This window comes from Neovison vison, chromosome 11, assembly GCF_020171115.1.
Source record: "Neovison vison isolate M4711 chromosome 11, ASM_NN_V1, whole genome shotgun sequence".
In the NCBI taxonomy this organism is placed as follows: Eukaryota; Metazoa; Chordata; class Mammalia; order Carnivora; family Mustelidae; genus Neogale; species Neogale vison.
This window is the reverse complement of record NC_058101.1, coordinates 45,884,838-45,904,669: the sequence shown is the minus strand read 5'-3', so window position 1 is coordinate 45,904,669 and position 19,832 is coordinate 45,884,838. Positions and strand designations below refer to the sequence as shown.

Sequence of the window (19,832 nt, the reverse complement as noted above, 5' to 3'; positions counted from 1 at the left end):
GAGTTTTATTTTTCTTTTAATGAATACAACCTTGTAATCAAGATAATGTCTGCTGAACAGTTTATAATCACTAATCGGACAGTGTGCTTAATCATTAATATCATATATGACTATGTCAACTCCATCTGTTACTGACTGATTCATTCATTCATTATAGATATATTGTTGAACACAATCAGCCAGGTAATGCTCTAGGTTTGAGAGATACAGCAAAGAAGGAGACAAATGAAGCTTCTGACCTGGAGTTTACACGGCCATGTTTGGTAGTAACACGAACTGGAACAAACCCCATCTTACCCGTGTTTCTATCAGTTAACCTTATCCTACAGCTGTTTTTCTCACTGATTTAAGCAGACCTAGTAGATATTCTTGTTATTTCAGTCATCTTAAATTGCATGTTAGCTTACCAAGGAAGTTTTAGCACAGCTGAAACCAAACTGAATGAGTCACAAAAGAGTCAATTTGCATCTCAGTAGGGCTACACATAGAACTGTGAAGGGCAAGCATCTCACGTATCTATAAGTATCTTCTGTCAGACTAAATACTTTGAACCAGAACTGCTCTGGTGGCAAGTAATGAGTCAATAGCTTTTGAAACAGGATCATACAACAGAAGGCTTTTTCATGGTCTGCTCTCAAGCAATCAAATGTCTCAGCAGATAGATAGCTAGAAATTTATGTCACACTCTGAATAAAGTGCAACGAATTTAAACATCTCTACATGTGTCATCTGTTTGTTTGTTTGCTGCAATTATCTAACTAAAAGAGAAGGATTTGGCCTGAATTATCCTGATGATTAAATCAGTTATATTGTTAATCCTTGTATCTGGATAAAAGTTCTTAAGTGGGGCTGTTTTGCTTCCAGGGGAAATGAGGCAACATCTGTAGAAATTTCTGGATTATCACTACTGGGGGGATGCTAGTGGCATCTAGTGGGTAGAGACCAGGAATATTGCTGTTTATTCTATAGTGAGTAGGAGAGTCTGCCCTCCTCTTCCCAACCAAGAATTATCTGGCCAAGAATCTCAACAGCTTTGAAGCTGAGATACCATGATGTAGATAGTGTGAACAGAAAGTGAAATGTTACCTTTCTGACATAGTGTCGTTCATTTGAGGACAACGTTGCCAGATTTAGAAAATGAAAATAAGGGATGCCAATTAAATTTTTATTTCAAATAAATACCATATTTTTTTTTTTTTTTGGTGTAAATGTGTCACATGCACTATTTGGAATGCAATTACACTAAAGTAGTACTAGTTATTTACCTGAAATTGACATTTAACTGTGTATCCTGTATTTATTTATTTATTTATTTACTTTTTTTTTTTTTAAGATTATTTATTTAGATATTTGATGGTGGGGGGGGTCAGGCACAAGCAGGAGGAGAGGCAGGCAGAGGTGGAGGGAGAGAGAGAAGCAGACTCTCAGCCAAGGAAGGAGCCAAATGTGGGGCTCGATCCCACGACCCTGAGATCATGACCTGAGCCAAAGGCAGGTGACTGACCCATCCAGGTGCCCTGTATCCTGTATTTAATCTTGCAACCTATCTATGGAGGAGCCAATAATTATAGATAATGGGTTTTTATGCACTAATATAGATCTTGCCATTTTGTCTGTCAGTGTTGCATCACACACATCTCAGCCATATATATGTCTCACTTAGACATAAGACAACCTGAGATACTGTTTTGGAGCAGAAAATAATTGATAAGGGAAGAAAATCGCCAATTGGAATTAGCAAAATTAGGGAAAATTAATAAAATCAGCAAATTTTTCAGGACACAGGAGTGTCTTAGATATTCAGATAACTTTCAAAAAATATTCAGATAACATTCATCAGAAGTAAGTGGTTCAATTGAATGATGAGGATTCATCATGAATTATGATGACTCTTCATTCTAAGAGGTTTTATGGGAGTTTGTGATATGCACTCTCTTATTAAATTTATATGATCATAACAAATGACTTTACAGCAGAATAACCCCTCTTTCAGTAATTATTACATAAAAATGAGATAGATGATAAATATTAGTTGAAACCTCCAGACCACATTAGGATCCTAGAAGAGTTGTTCTCAGCACTTGTTCTATGAAACAAATATTCATACCTTCCTGGTTGATGGAGTTTTACTTGTAATTGTTAAGAGATTATTTTTCTCTATTCATGACTGAAACAGAATTCCTTGGCTTTTGGGGAGAGTTGGATCTGTATAGTTCTAAGCTATGTTCCTCTTGGAAAACTGCCTTGAAGAGATCTGGCTCAATTTCAGTGATTTGTCCCAGAGGCATTCAGTGATAGTTGATTACATGGTGTGAAGTCTGGTCCTCTTTCTTCTGCAGAACAATTAGGATGGGCCATTGCAAGCTCTAAGACCCCAGAAAATCAGCAAAACTATCCTTCACAATGGTACTGTAATCCAATACTACTTTCTACTCATTCTGACTTCTTTCCTTCACCACAGAGCTGATCCCAAGGGACTTCTCAATAAACCTCTGGCTTGCAAATATCCATCTCAGAGTATGTTTCCCCTATAGCCAAATTAGGGGTCAGATGGGTTGTTTGTTGCCAAAGACCCTAACTAGTAAAATGTGGAAATGTGTATATTTTTGCTTTAAGTTTTTTAGAAATATGTGCCTGTTTGCATACATACACAGGTACACACATAAGCACATGTATGTTTTTGTTTGCATGTCAAAGAATGAGACACTTGTCTGTTTTTATTGTGAGCCTAGAAGAAAGGTTTGGGCAGGTCTTTGTTTGTCCTGTCTGTGTAACAGACAATGGAGAATTTTAAACTTCATTGGATTTCCCAGTGAATCAAACTATTCTTCTTGTGCATTAACATACTTTACCAGGCACTGTGTAAAGTCCAAGCCATGGATGACTCAAATTATAACTGGGAGGAAAAAAATGTATATATTTTTCATCTTATTATTAGTTTTATTTTTAATAATGTATTTATTCTGTATTATGATTAACAGGTACTTTTTCTCATTGTATTCTCATAAAACTATGTGAGCTGGCAAGTATTACATTTTCCTTTACTGAAGAATGAACTGAGACTTGGTTACATTGATTATCTTGCCTAAGATCACCCACGTGAAAAGTCCCAGAACCAGGTAGCTCCAGTTCCTGGTCTTACACAGAACAAGCCACTTTAGGAATGAGTTTTCAGCCAGCCTTGGGACTTTAGACCCGAATCTGCTACTGGATTGTGGGACATTTTTGAGCAGAGAGTGATGAGGATGAGATATCTGGAGGTTTAAAGGAGAAAATAAACAAGGAGGCTTTGAAAGACTTAATTCTATGGCCAAACGTGACATCTGCAATGTTGTAGTGTTGGCAGCACCTGACATGCAGTAGCTCAATACATAAATCAAGACCGAAAACTTGAAGCACAGAATTTGCCATAACTAGAGATTATCTGTGGGTCCAGTGCCTAATGGGCTTCAACAACTATCTGTAGAAATTATTAATGAATAAATCTATAGAGGATGTACAGATTCAGTCTGATCTGGCCATCTAGTAAAGTCATAAGTCTTTCAGTTTCTGGAAGAATCAGTCTTAATATACGTGAGGTATTTCCTTGGCATTGATGATGTGAATCTATTGGTAATGGTCTTCGCTTGAGTCTCAAATGCACAGGGAGTATGTTGCTAAGCTGGGTGTAAGGAAGAGATGTTAGAAATAGATTTATATTATTGGGGATATTGTTGGGGAGGACACTCAGTGCTCAAGTATCCAACATCCTGCCTGAAAATAGACCCTCTAAGTGCTGCAATAGAGCACTTTCTATACACATGGATTTGTCTTGCCATCACCTCCATGCCTTCATCAAAATAAATCTAAGTATTAACAAACTCACTGACCTGTTCTTTTGATTTACTTTGATTTAACCGTAAGATTCTTGAAGGCAACTATAAATCTTGAAGATAATATTTAAGTATGCTATCCCTTTCATATGGTAGTCAGTAAATCTCATTAAGAAGGCCTACAGGCACTGAACTTGGTATTGAATAATTGGAAAAATTCAGATAGTAGAGGCCACTGGAATAGGTATTCATGATGGCCAAATGCACAAGTAGGTTTGACCTATACTAAAAATGGCATAGGAAATTATCAGATTAGAAGTCATGCAGATGCGAAAGACTTGAGGGAGACAAAATTTAATTAGGGAAACGGAGACCATATTATAGAGGATTTTGATTGTCAGAGAGAGGGTTCAACATAGTTGGCCAAGAGACCCAAAATAGTTATTGGAAAGAGAAGAGACCATATTAATTAGAAAACATGTGACCATGCAAGGGAGTTTAAGAAAAAAAAAAATCATTTGGTTTTTTTTTTTTTTGTTGGTTTTTTTTTTTAAGATAGATTTACTTGTTTGTTTATTTATTTATTTAATTTATTTATTTGACAGACCGAGAGAGAGGCACAGCAAGAGAAGGAACAACATGCAGGGGGAGTGGGAGAGGGAGAAGCAGGCTTCCCACTGATCAGAGAGCCTGATGTGGGGCTTTATCCCAGGGTCCTGGGATCATGACCTGAGCCGAAGGCAGGTAGTTAACCGACTGAGCCACCCAAGTGCCCCCATCATTGGTTTTTAAGTAAAATCAGAAAAGAGACAAGAAATAACAGCATAGAACATGTAAATACTATGGAAGTCATTGTTATTTCTGAGGACTGCATTTTATAACATTGAAAAAGCACAATTTTTTTTTTTCTGTTCTTTAGCATTAAATTCTAAATTTCACTTCAGCCTTTTGGAAAACTACAATTCAACTCAATGAGATTGATTACAATTTTGCAAAGTGTATAAAATCTGCAAAAATATAGAATATACCTCTGACTAATACATCTTCAAAAATAAATCAGAAGAAAGACATGAGACATAGTTATTTAAGGTCCTGAAATGGTTCCAAGGTAGATTGTCGAATATGAAGCTACCCAATATTTTCTGATTTATGCTCAATTTTTCAAAAAATGTATTTTTGCCTCATGGTTAAGAAAACAAAAACTATGTATTTACAGTGATGTCCATTACAATGAGGCTTCAATGTCCATTACAATGAGGCTTCAATGATGTGAGATAAAAGTCTCCTTTCATTTTTAGCAGAAAAAAGGCAGATCTGAGATAAGGAGTTCATCTAGTTTATGTTTCGAGGCAATCATATAACTGTTTATTTTGGTTTGTGTAATATTTTGTTGACAATTAAGTCTTATCAATTTATACCATATCCATATAATTTAAAATTTTTCTCTCCAAATGGGTCCTCCTGCTTATCTGATGTTTCTTCTCAACACACAGGTAGCTATAGCTATTAATCAAAACACCTCTCTCTCCGATTCAAGTACTAACCAGGCTTGACCCTGCTTAGCCCTTTGAGATCAGATGAAATTGAGCATATTTAGAGGGGTATGGCCTTAAATGATGAGTGTTTAGTAGTAAATGGATTCATTGAATTATTATATTGTACATCTGAAACTAATAAAATATCAATATATTAACTACACTGGAAATAAAAAAAATTCTCTCATGACTTACACTGTGCTCTTTGCTCATATACCCTATGCAATTCTATGCATAGATGACATGGTGGAGAATTATCTGAGTATAATCATGAGTCTCTGAAGTTTTCATTTGAGACAAATCATTGAAGAATGCCCTACACATCCTCTCTCCTTTATCACCCTGTCCACATTTAAGTAATTTCAGTACCATTATCAAATATTACCTGACTCAAGACACACTTCTTACATCACTTTCTTCAGAATAAATTTCTCATTTATATTTACCTCACTCCTATAGCCCTTTGTCTGAATATTTGTTGTACTATTTATATAAACCTGCTTTATATTATTAGCAATTTATAAATAATTACTTCATCTATTACCTTATGAGTCCCTGTGATATTAGAGAAGTGGAGATAGCAGATTGATTTTTAATTTATCACAGTGTCTTAGACATCCAACTTGAACATACAAAGCTATCAATAAATCTTTACTGAATTTAATAAAATGTCTTAAAGTCAATTCTAATAATTTTGTTTTGAGAAAAAATATTGATTTTGACAAAAAAATCCTGTCATAGATATGATTTCAAGAAAAATTATATATGGTGGACAGCAACAGATCCAAATATAATTTCTGTCACTTTATTTGTAACCTTGGCAAATTTACTTTAGGGACGCAAAACACTGACACTGGATCCAGCTTATTTTTGTTATTTTCCATTTGTTAATATGTGATGTTTAGAAATGACCACCTATATATATTAGTTTTGCTATTGAAAAGATTAGAAAAAACACAATATCTATTTTTTCTTTCTTCATAGATCAACATGAATACCAGAATGAGTGTAACCACAGTACTCTTATATTTGAAGTTATTGTTAGTACTGTTTCTATTTCATGATCTACTGTGTTAGATTAATACTCCTTGCCTTATCCAAGGAGTATTAACATAATAATTAACATAACAATGATCTCTGAGTGTTTTATAATATGTAAATCATGTTTATGTATATTATCTCAATCCTCATAGTAAACTTGAAAAGTTGACTTTATTTACATATTTATAAAGCTGGTTATAAATTTTTTTTCTGAAATCTTGTCTGTGTGTGTGTGTGTGTGTGTGTGTATGTGTGATTTGTGTTTCCTTCCTTTTGCCATGGAAAATTTATATGGTAACTTCTTCTAATTTTAGTTGTTTTTTTTTTTTTAAATCCTTAAACATGATACAAATAGTATAGAAACATAACATATAAATAGAAAATATTTATCACATAATTCCTACTTCACACAAAAAAATAAACAGAATGAGTTAGCATCTCAACATAATCGTGAATGGTCATATTTTGGATATTATTATTGAGAAACAACTACTGGACATCTCTTGTGTTTGAGTAACTAGACGTTCTCATATGTATAAAATAACACCTCAATACTCTCTTGAATATCATCAGAAAACTTCACATTTGCATAAACATATCTTACTAAAAATGTTAGTGTTAATTTTGCTCAAAACTGAAGAATAATTCTAAACCTTTAGGTTTATTCCATATGACATGACATAAACTCAGTAGGGACTCTTCTATTTTCCCATATGACACTGTTAATGGTCTTTGACAAAAGTTTTCAAACAGTCCAAATGATATTCTTTATTTAGCAAAACTGATCACTCATTGCATAAAACCCTTAATTTCTGAAATATTTAATGCTTTTTTTTTTTCCAACTGGCAAATCAACTTTTAAAATTCTCTTTCTCTGGCTTCTAGGTTCCTAACAAATATCAATCTTATCTTCTATGTTATTGTTCTGGTCTTTCTCATACTGTCATCCCCAACCTAGAAATATTCATTCCAAATGGCCCTGTCTCTAAAACCTTCTTTCTTGTTTCATTTTGTCTGACTCTATTTTGAATCTATTCCTATAGTTGAATTTGTATTCTTTGCATATGTGTTATCAACTTTTATAATCCAAAAAGACTCTTTCAAAGTTTAGGTTTGTAATTTCAACTGTTTGGTATTACCTCAAATTTGCCCCAATGGAATATTTATCTAAATACATCAAATAAATATATTATTTCTGCTTCAAAAACGCTACTGCCTTTTCCATCCTAATTTCTGTTAATTATACGAACATTACCCTACATATCTTCAATACATTTCTAATAAATCCTTGACATCAACATCTAATGTTCCCCCATGGTAGGAACTGATCTAATTATATAGATTCTGTCTCCATATACTGTATCATGCATTTATTCATTTTTCCATGAACTTTTCTCATCCATTCATCATCCATCAATATCTATTATTCCTTTTTTTCCCATTTAAATAAATCTCATTTACTATATTATGAGACAGTATTACAACAGGTTTCTATACCTCTTTTATTTTTTTTTTCTATACCTCTTTTTGATCGTTATTTGGAACCATCTTAAACCCAATAAACAAATAAATAAATGTTATGAAATAATGATGTTTTTAAACTAATAATAGAAAATAATAACAATCTACAGCATAAAACATAGTTCATACCATACCACTTTCAGCTATATCTAATTGATACTGGTCACTTAGACAGCATGACCAGGACCCAGCAGGCCACCCAGTCCAATATCAACTGTCAGGAGCCTATCTAAGGGGCCTGTGTTGGAGCATGATGCCAAAGAGAACACTGACCCCAGCAAGCCCAATGGCATCCCCCAGCAGTCACCACTTGTGCCCCCAGCCATCAACATTCCCAGCTTGACCCTCTCATCACCTCATTTTCATGTGCCATGCTGCCTCTGGTCCATCTGTGTTATAATTGTGACCATAGCACCATCTTGGCCACAGCCCCGTCATGTCCTTGGCCCCAGTGGCTCTCAAGGTCTGACTGCCCCCTTGCTCAGCTATCACTCCCATGATGCTTATCATACACTCACCCAGGATCATTGTGGTGCGCATGACTCCACTGGCCCCTTGCCATGGCACCTCGTCCTCCCCTATGATTGTGCCAACAGCCTTTTTCCCTGCTTCACCTTTGTCACTGGTCCCAGCCCCAGGCGCAAAGCCCACTGTCCAACCCTGCCTCCCATGGAAGGCGCACACACCTCCAAGACCGTGAAGACAGAGAAGAGCCTCATGCCTGAGGAGGAGTTCATGCACAAAAACAAGGCTGGTGTTCTTCAAAATCTAGGTGCCTAACATGCAGGATAAGACAGAATGGAAACTGAAAGGGCAGGCACTACTCTTCAGCCTCCTGCTCACAGATCAGTTCTCTAGCATCACAGAGAAGATTTCTGAAGCCACAGGCATGCTTGCAGAGAAGGAGAAGCTGTCTTATGAAAGCAACTTCACAAAGGATAGCAACTTGCTGGCTTACTTCAACATGGCCAATGGTGCAGTCATCTGCTGACCCTCGAGGAGAGGGGTAAGCAAAAGAAGTAGGTGAGAGAAAGCTGCTGTCATGTCCCAGTTGTTTTGCTTCTCTTGTCCCCATGCTCTGCCCCAGACCCAGGAGACCCTGCCTCCAAATTTATTTCCCTCTTACTAAGTTTGGAAATTCAAATTGCCACACACAGTTTCCTCCCCGGTCCCTCCTAACATTGATAAGAAAGCAGGCTTTCTAAGGACTCTGCTCCCCAGTGGTCTCAAGAATGCCTTTGCATTAGGATCTTGATTTGAGGGGATTCATTTCTTGGCAGCCCATTAGGAAATGTGAGCCCAGGAGTATCTTGCAGGATTGCGTCATAGTGCCAAGTGGCAGCTGGTTGATGAAATGTGATTATTATGGTCACTGAGCATTTTATATCTTGCCATGAGCTGTCTAATAAACCTCTTGAACCCTTCTTGTATAAACAAAACAAAACATGTCATTCTCTAATTGACAAACTTAATGATTTCCTGTTACTTTTCAGCTTAACATAAGAGTCTTACATTGGCAACTCATGGTCTGTAACACTGAGTTAATTTATCTGACCAAATTTGTTTCCTAGTGCACTTGTATATATAATCTATGTTCCTACAAAAGTAGATCATTCACTGTTCCCTGAACAACTCTTGTGAGTCTGTGGTCATAACAGTGCTCTCTCTAATTCATCGCCACCACCCATCTGTGTCTGTCTAAGCTTATCTCAAATGCCCTCCTCTTCAAAGGTTGCTTTTGGACTTCCGTTAACACTACCTCTCTTCCTAGATAGTCCTACAAAACCTTATTTTTATATTTGTCTCTGAATTCATTATAATCAAGGATTTCAAACTGAAATTTTAGGAGCTGAAGATTTCCTCAGAGGTGCTCCAGGCATTGCATTAGGGCGAGGGAGAAGAGGATGTGGGTATAGGTTCACATTTTTTTTTTTTAATTGAAGTAAGCATGACATTTATTTTGGAAGACAATGTTTCTATTCCTTGAGAAACTTCTTTTTATTGAGAAGACTTTCTTTTATTTTAGTTATTTTGCACACTCATTTAGCAGGAATGCATTTATATTGCAAACTTGTTAAGAGCAGGAATTATATTGTATTCCCTTTTGCTTCCTACACCCTCCTAGCATCAAACACAACCCCTGAAGGAGGAAAATAACAGAATGTTATATAATCTGTCTATTTTCAGTGAGAAAATTTTCAGTGACTAGGAGAAAAAAAATATATTTCTAAGTACGGATCATGATCCATTTGGAGAGCTGAGTTGAATCAAAAGACCTTTGTTTTTCAGACTTCACACAAAATTGATGCAAACAGTGAGTTAAAATACCAAAGGCTCTTGGAACAGTGTCTTATCTTGTACATAGTAAGAAGTGTAATGGTTAGTTAGTTACTATCGTGTTGAACCTATATTTCTATTTAAATAAAGATAATGTATACTTATAAGTATATTCTATGTTCATTTATCTGTGTGTATTTGTCATCTTTATCCTCCCATCATCTGAGTCCCTTTCCTATGCTTGAGAAACTCTCACCTGGTAAGGACAAAAAGATGACTTCTAATATAGCAGAGAAAAAAGGCTTTGTATTTACACATTCTGCTTGGGAGGCATGTAATGCAAGCTTAAACAATCAGATGAGTCGCTCAGTGGTTTGAAACCGCAACTAATGATATAAACGAGGAAAGTGGAGAATCTCTTTAGATAGTGGAACCAATGACAGAAGTCCTTGTATATAATATCCAAGGAGAGCTGGTAGTGGCAGGGCAGACTGTAGTAGGCAAGCATGAAGAACCTCAAATTTATGAATTCATTCAGCTTGGTTTTGGTAGCCTGGCCATCTCTTCTTCCTGATGTTTTTCAGAGCCTATTTCTCTAGTTACCCCAGTGATAAGGTGAACCCCCAAACCTGTATTTAAATAATATTTGCATAGCAGCTTCATTGCGATAAAATTCACATACCATGCAGTTCACTGCCTTAAAGCATATAATTCAATGGTTTTTAGTATATTCACAGAATTGTGCAATAACCATCACATCAATTTTACACTAGTTTCCATCACCTCAAAAAGAAATCCTGTACCTAATAGCAATCACCTCCGTTGGTTTCTCCCAACTCTAATGCCTCTAGCCTTAGGCATCCACGAAAGCTACTTTCTGTCTCTATGGATTTGTTTATCTCGAATATTCTGTGCTATTTTGTGACTTGCTTCTTTAACTTAGCATAATGTTTCAAAGTTCATCCATGTTGTAGTTGTAGTTAATTCGTTCCATTTTATTGCAAAATTATATGCTATTTGGGGAATATATACCTTATTTTCTATTTATCAGTTAATAGACATTTGGGTTCTTCCCATTTTTGACGGTTAATTTTGAGAATCATCTTTGAGATTTGTCCAGACTCCAAGAGGCTCATCTCAGCTGTTTTTTTACCCCTGTTTTGTCTGGTCAGCTAGCTAGCTTATAGCTTAGTTTGCTACACTGATAGAGTTGCCAAATTCCTTTTAATTGCTTATCACCAAAACTTCTCCTGTTTTTGAGATGCCCTTAGATTTTAATTCTCATATTCTGTTGAGAATAAGGTTAATTCTTTTGGAGAGAACTTGAGAATTCTTTGTTCTTTGGCCCCATCTCTCTTGCATGAGCAGAATCTCTGAGTTAAGAACAACAGCAATGGTATACTTCTCTCAAAATGACACCCCCCTATACCAGCAGGGTGTTCATGGTGGGTGGCAGCCTCTGATATTCTCTGCTTTCTTCTCTCACAATTTAATTGCCACCCTGAGAGTTTTCTGGGTGTCCTCCAGCTCCAGGGTTCTAGACCTGCTAAGCCTGGGATAGAACCTCCATTGTAGGAGCCCCTAACCTCTCAGAAACATTCACTTGGAGCTCAGCTTCTACTATACAGAGATGAAGGGCCATGGGAAACGCTGGCGTACTGCCACTCTCAAGTTGGCACCATATCCCTTGTTGGGAACTGGGGGTGAAGAAAGTTTCCATCTTCTTAGCAACACATGCCCAGACTGGTGTTTCCCTCATGCTGAGCTCTACGGTGGGGGAAGGTGATGGGGTGAGTGGGATGTACTTGACTGCTACAGAGCCTTGCTATTCTTACCAAGATTTCGTTTCTTCACTTATTATATGCCTTTGGGACCATTTCGAAAGACTTTCTTTTTTTTTTTTTTTCATGATTTTCACCATTTATGGTTATTTCACTGGGGAGCAGTTTTGCAGAGCTCTTCATACTGCTATTTTGAAGTCATACTCCTCCATATCTTATCAATAAATCCCCTTCCTACTTATACAATCCAAATTTAGTTTCATTTGTTGTTGTTGGTATCTCAGAATACTAGCTAGTATCCCACTGAAGCTCTGCAATCAGATATCCAGATAGAAAGACCCACTGTGGGAGCAGCCTGTATTTCTCACTCTTGAAAAACATGAAAATAGGACGTAAATGCATGTAGAGAACTTAATGAAATTTCACCTGAACCTGCAAAATTTAAGCTCTTTTGATTGCTTTTCTCAGTGACATAGTTTAAACTTATAAAAATGAATATATTTTAAAAAAATTCTCTTAGTCCTTTTACTCTGCAAGTGAATTTATGTAATCTATCCTTAGTTGTATTGAAACTCTTTTTGATGAGGTCAAAATTCAAATGGAATTTTTTCTCAAATTTAACATAGATGGGTATCTGCCTATAATTAATATCATTTGAGTTAAACTGCATTTAAAATTCTCTAATCCCTTTGAACACATCAGCCCTTAAGTTTGAAAAATATTGTGTAGAAATATCTCTTATATGACAGTTAACATTTATGAAGAATAAAGAAAATGTAATACCATGAGTATTTGTTTATTTCCATATTACAACTCTCATGCCTTAAAATGCCAGGTTTTTCTAAAGAGGACATTGAGGACAAGGTACTTGGGAAATGTTTTCTTAGTGAACAAAATTTGAAGTTAATTGTGAGAAGATTTTGAAGTAGTCTGGGGCACCTGGGTGGTTCAGTTGGTGAAGCAACTGCCTTCTGCTCAGGTCATGATCCTGGAGTCCCTGGATTGGGTCCCACATCGGGCTCACTACTTGGCAGGGAGTCTGATCCTCCCTCTGACCTCTCCCCACTCATGCTCTCTCTAGCTCAAATAAATAAAATAAAATAAATCTGAAATAGTCTGTATTTTCTTCTGATAAAATTATCTTGCTAGATAAATGCACACTCATTCTGAACAAAGGATCTGGGTAGAGTGTGAATGTAAAGGGCGGATGCATCTGTCTGTCAACGTTCATCCATCTTGTAGCATGTGTCAGAACCCCTTTCCTTTTTAAGGCAGAATAACATTCCATTGCTTATATATGCCGTAGTTTACTTACCATTCACTTGCTGATGGGTTGCTTCCATATTTTAGTTACTGTGAATAATGGATGTTGCTATAAATATGAATATACAAGTGCCTCTTTAAGACCTTGCTTTCCATTCTTTTGAGTATATACCTGGAAATGAAATTGCTAGATTATATAGTAGTTCTCTATTTAATCTTTTGAGAAATCATCAAACTGTTTCCCACAGAAGCTGCCCCATTTTGAGTTCCCTCCAGCAGTGTATTAGGGATTCAACTTCTCCACGTCCTCAACAAAATTTGTTTTTTTCTGTTTTTGATTTTCATTTTGTTTTATTTTCTTCTTATAGAAGCCATCCAAATAGGTGCAAGGTGGTATCTTCCTGTGGTTTTGTCTTGCATTTCTATAATGATTAACTATAAGCATCTTTTCATATCCTTATTGGCCAATTGTTATCTTCTTTGGAGATATGTCTATTCCCACAATATAGTATCTTGCATGTGTATAACTCTCTACAAGTGAATAAATGACTGCTTAAAATTCTAGTCCTGATTTTCTGAACAATAGAGTTGTAGAAAAACTTTCCATTACTGGTCTTTACATGCCAAGAGTAGAAGAAAAATGCATTATTCAATATAGAAGTCTTATATGTAACTCTTATTTGTTTACAGTCTGGGAAACTAGAGGAAACATTGATTGGGAGGCAGAGAGCTGGGACCTAGCATTTTTATTTATTTTTTTTTATTTTTAAATTTTTTTCCAATTTATTTATTTTATTTTTAAATTTTTTATTTTTTATAAACATATATTTTTATCCCCAGGGGTACAGGTCTGTGAATCGCCATGGGACCTGGCATTTTTCCCACGCTCATATTTTGAGCATGTCACATCCTCTTTGAGTTTCAACTTCATCATTTGCAAACTTAAATTTTTTACTTTCAGGTTTTTTAACACCAAATAACTGTAATTCTGCCTTTTAAATATTCCAGTTAGTGATTACTTTTAAATCAACCAGTTCTTAGTAATAAAGAAAATTATGAAATAAGTAGTATATTTGTAGTAAAAAATATATGTATGTATGTTTATTATATGTGTGTGTATATATATAACATATATATAAAACGTATATATATAATCCTAGCCTTCTCATTTTCTTTTTGTGTATTTAATCTCTCTATTACTTATGTAAAAAAAAAACTGCATTTCTTAATTACTTGATCACCATCTTGAGAAGTTCAGCCTGACACAGACTACTAACAAAGGAAAAAACTAAACTTTAAATAAATTATTCTAAATTTACCAAACTTTTCTAGAAGGGAAATGACCGTGGATTTTTGCCAGAATATTCTTCAGTGCTCTGTGATGATCTGAAAATGCCCTGTGCCACTAATCAATTCACAAAATAGCACTTTGCACTATTTTAAGAAAGGCATTTTTTCTCTTTGTTTGTTTTTTTTCTTAAAGATTTTATGAGAGCACAAGTGGTGGGAGGGTCAGAGGGAGAAGCAGACTCCCTGTTGAGTGGAGAGCCTAATGCAGGGCTCAATCCTGGCACTCATGGATCATGACCTGAGCTTAAGGCAGATGCTTAACTGACTGAGCCACCCAGATGCCCCCACAAAGGTATTTCTATAAAACTGCACTTCAGTTATTTAATGAGTTCATGCATATTTGTTAGATTTTTGTTTTATCTTTTTACAAAAGAAAACAAAATTAGGGCGCCTGGGTGGCTCAGTAGGTTAAGCCACTGCCTTCGGCTCAGGTCATGATCTCAGGGTCCTGGGATCGAGTCCCGCATCGGGCTCTCTGCTCAGCAGGGAACCTGCTTCCTTCTCTCTCTCTCTCTGCCTGCCTCTCTGCCTACTTGTAATCTCTCTCTGTCAAATAAATAAATAAAATCTTTAAAAAAAAAAAAAAAGAAAACAAAATTATTCAACCACTGCTTATCATATCAAAATTTTTTGTGTAAATTATTGCCCGAAGAATGTCTAAATATGCAGACTTTATTAATATTACTGAGCAGTTTTAAGGGAATTACTCTGCTTAAAACATCTTGTTTAGATCATAAATTGTGCAATGTGCCATGAATTTTATATATTTAAATATCCAGCTAATTTTTGTGTTGATTAGAGTCATGTAATGTTCTTTACTTCCTGGTCTTTTTTCAAAGTCTGTTAATGTAGAAAGATAGTTTTTAAATAATTATCATGCCGAGCATGTTCCATTAGCAGGATCAAGGTGTTCTGCTGCTGTAATTGAATAATGAGTCTCTTCCAAATTTGTAGAAAAAAATAACCTAATGGAGATATTTTTTTTAAAATGTGTTTTTTTTTCCAAATACATTTGTCTTAGAACATTGACTCTCATTTCATCTTATTTATATTATATCTGTATAAAATGATATTGAGTATGCCACAAAATTGTCTATGTGGAATTTAAAAGTACACTGAGTATCTCAGTATTTCGATGGTGGTCCACAAAACGCACTGTGACTTCCAGCTCCTAGACCCATTGAATAATTTTAAGAACCTCTGAAAAACAGTCTGAGGGGTTTGAAGTGGCGGGGGGGTGGGAGGTTGGGGTACCAGGTGGTGGGTATTATAGAGGGCACAGCTTGCATGGAGCACTGGGTGTGGTGAAAAAATAATGAATACTGTTTTTCTGAAAATAAATAAATTGGGAAAAAAAATAAATTAAAAAAAATAATAAATAAATAAATAAATAAATAAAATAAAGAACCACTGATCTAAGTCCAAGAACTTAAGGAAAACAAAGGAAAATTATAAATATGGAAAGATGAAATTAATATTCCTGGCTAATAAACCTCTTTGAGTTTAACATGTGCTAACGCATTTAGTATAGTGTCACTATACTACATTGTTTATTGAGTACCTTTAGCAATTTCACAGTAGGAATTTTTTTTTTAAAGAACTCTCCATCCAAACAAGTGGATATTAAAGCTTAGTCTCTCCTTATTTGGATGAAAATGCTCCTCATGAAGAACCTTAAAACATTTATAAAAGCTCATTTACCAAAAGCAATGGAGTTCAAATACTGTACCAAATTTTATTTTAATATTTACATTAAAAGTACTTTGTTTCTATAGCCATAATGTTGCAGGGGAAGAGATAAAAATTTGCTTTCAGTGCTAAGGATAAGAATCTCTGTTTCCAGGATACAGAATTACAATTGAGAGAGAGAGAGGAGAAAAGAGAGAGGAGAATGGAAGAAAGGGATGAAGGAAGGGGAAGAAAGACAGATGTATAGAAGAACATGGGATGGAAGTTCTAGTATAAGAGTCATTATTAGTCATATTACATAATAATGTCTTAATTTTTAAAATTTTTGTTCATATTTTAACCATTTTTTCTTTATTAACTTGATTTTGACCCAGTACTGAGACGAATTTAAGAAGATAATGTCATTATTTGCATAATCAAGAAATAGAACATTCTTTCCTCCTTATGTCACTATGCATGCCAAAGATATACTTTGGAAAGCAGACATCTCTAAAAATCTCCTTACAATAGGGAATGCCAATAACATTAAACATATTTCTGTGTTTGTTTGACATCTAAAATGAAGGCTTCTTTTCAAATCTGGCCTAAGAATTTTTGATAAATTTACTGTTGCTATCTTACAATTAATTTTATTATTAATTAGTAATTTTACTATTAATCAACTCTACCACTCATCCTATCATAGGTTTAAAGTAATTTTAGGTGAAATTGTTCACCTCCTAACAACAGTTTATGTGTATATTTCTTAGATTTTATCTGAACTTGGTCAAGGATACTTACTCTTGCTTTCCATATGACATAATCTCCCTAGGATTGGGAAATTTACAAAGTTAATTACCCAAACTTACAAAGTCTCTTAGGTAAAATAAGCCATTGTCATGGGCTGTAGGTCAGTATTTGAGGAGACTATGGTGTTAAACTCTCTTCCATAAGATAGTTCTTCTAGGGAAGAAGCAGAGATCTTCTTCCCTACACTGTAACCTTTACTATATAGCACTATACAGCTATAGAAAGTCATCGCTGTCTTGCTACAATGTATTGTTTTTGGTCATGGTGCAACAAGAGCAATCTGGAAGAAATTAAAATCTGTTTTAAGAAAAATGATGTTAGAGTCCAAAGAAAAACATCCATGAAGGTATTTGAAATTCAATGTTTGAAGGACCAAAATCAGTCACTACCCACATTATTCTTTACCAATAGATTTTCTGCCCCAAAATCCTAACAGGGATCCAGGTTTTCATTAGTTAAAGAGAAACATTATAAAGTGCTACATGTATATCTAAAGTGCTCAAACAGTATCCAGTGTACACTTTGTATAATGCTGAAAAACAAGTTATCAAACTATCAGGTAAAGATGTAAATTGCTTTAAGACATTGCTACTTGGTCTCCAAAATATTAATATGGTTATTAGCAAGTAGTCATTTTACATGCAGGACCATGTTTTCCCTGACAATTACTTTTCCCATCTGCTTTGCTAAATTTTGTACAGTTTTGTTAATATTTTCTCCACTTTTTTGGCATTTATTGTACTTTAATAGACAAAATAAGGATTAAATATAGAATCACAGTGAAATCATGCTCAGGTGAGAACAATATGGCAGAGAAAGCCTTATCTGGTATATTTTGATAGAATGCCTACAACCTGCAAAACACACTTTCCTACTGCTAAGAATTCTCGAGTTTTTCAAATTTTCTATATGTAAGTATAACATTCTACCAATTATACCTAAAATGTAAGTCAAGAGTTTTCTTTCCTATCATTTTGATAAAAATGCAGTTTTATAGGAAATGCATTTTGGGGAAGTAGATGTAAGTATTTTCTACTTGAACATTGTATTGAGACATGTACCTAAGAGAAAATTTGGAGTTTAAAATCCCAGAGATGCTTTATCTGAAAAATGTTTAGTTATAGAGTCTTCAGAGGTCTGTCCAAATTCTTATTTGGCAACAGAAAATTAGCTGAATCTTTTTAGCTTACATATAGTAGAGCCCTCATAAAATTCTAAGTTTTCTCTGCAAGGTGAAGGTCATGAAGACATTTATTTTGTAACTGAAACAGGCAAGGATACAATCTTAAAATATTTGTTCCATATTTCAGAATTCTCACTTATTTTTTCTGAACAAATGCATTTATGTTGCAGTTGTTTAAACTTACTACCCATCCTTTACAAAATTGGTAAAAGAAATACTGGATACCACTGCTTCAAATTTTTAATCAATGTTAATGTTATGGCAAATTCACACATTTTGACTTCACTAAGAGCAGAAACTTCTCTATTCTAGGATTTTAGCCTTATTCCATGATTCATTATTGTGCTATAGCAACACAATAGCTGTTTAGTTTAATTAGCTGTATGGTTTTACAGACAGCTGAATCAAGACCTTCATTTTTCTGCCTGGGATTTATGCCCTTAGAGAGGCAAGCTTTTTCCAGATGAAAGTATTTCTGGCCATCTCAAGAAAAAGAAGATCAAGCCAAGTAAGAACATAAAATGCACATAAAACATTTAATAATTTAATCTTAAAATCTTCAAGTGATGATCGAATGAGTGATAGAACTATGTTAACCTTAATTAATAAAGACATTAATTGAATTTTAATTGGAGCAAAACAGTTATGTTAGTTGTATTAGGCACAGCCATCATCTATATTTAGGGATGTTTGAGAGAGGGAAAAAAACACAGGTTTTGAATATGCTTTTGGAAAACAGTTATCTATCTATCGAGTATCTTTATTGATGACCCTTTATTGATCATGTATAAGTTACTAAAATAATGCAGAAATTATTCTCAGTTCCACAAGTTATTATATATATGAATGGTGATAGAAAGATTATATAAAAACAAACTAATGCTTACAAATATACAGATTATGTATAACTATATATTTTCACATTATACACACATATATATGTGATCTCCATATGTTATGCATTGTAAATAATCTATAATCATACTGATTTAAACATTAGATTAAGTTTTTATATCATAATTTCATAACCATTCAGTGCTTCTGAAACTTTTGAGTTGAGACCCCTTTGAAAAAGTGATGACAGCAATAGACCCTGTTCTCCTTCAGTGTGTTTATGGTTTTAAGTTATTCAAAAATCTTCAACCTCCCCATTTCCAAAGCACATCTATAGAAACTTCAGGTTAGTACCTTCCTTGTTGAATCACTTGGGATGCAGGATACAGAGTTTATGGTGTTTCAGGAGTAGGTGTTGGAGATGGTATCGTGCTTCTCAGCATTGAGGTTTTGTCACTCGGTTTCCCTGTAGTGTGTCCATAAGGATTTAATCTTGGCCTGTAGTGCCACCTTCCAAAAATATATGGCAAAATCAATACTTGTCTTATGCAAACTTAAAAGGGCATAAAATAAAAATTTCCTCCTACAGGCTCCACTCAAGATTTATAATGAATTCTTTTTTTAAACCAAAAACCCCTTCCATTCTTTTCCATAACATTGCTAACCAAGGTCACTCTGATTTTCCTTGCTTGCTCTATTAATATTATTTGCTTGGTTATTGTTTTTATTGTACATTAAACAGAACATGTTTAAGTCA

The 19,832-nt window shown here is 34.9% G+C and overlaps 1 long non-coding RNA gene across 1 annotated transcript in view; it reads right to left on the bottom strand.

Annotated features, from left to right (window-relative positions):
- The window catches only part of LOC122889403, a 42,047-nt gene extending 22,542 nt beyond the window's left edge, over positions 1–19,505 (bottom strand). The window contains exon 1 of the long non-coding RNA XR_006380895.1: positions 19,430–19,505. This is a non-coding gene — a long non-coding RNA (uncharacterized LOC122889403). The remainder of the gene's footprint in view (positions 1–19,429) is intronic.
- Positions 19,506–19,832: the final 327 nt, after the last annotated feature.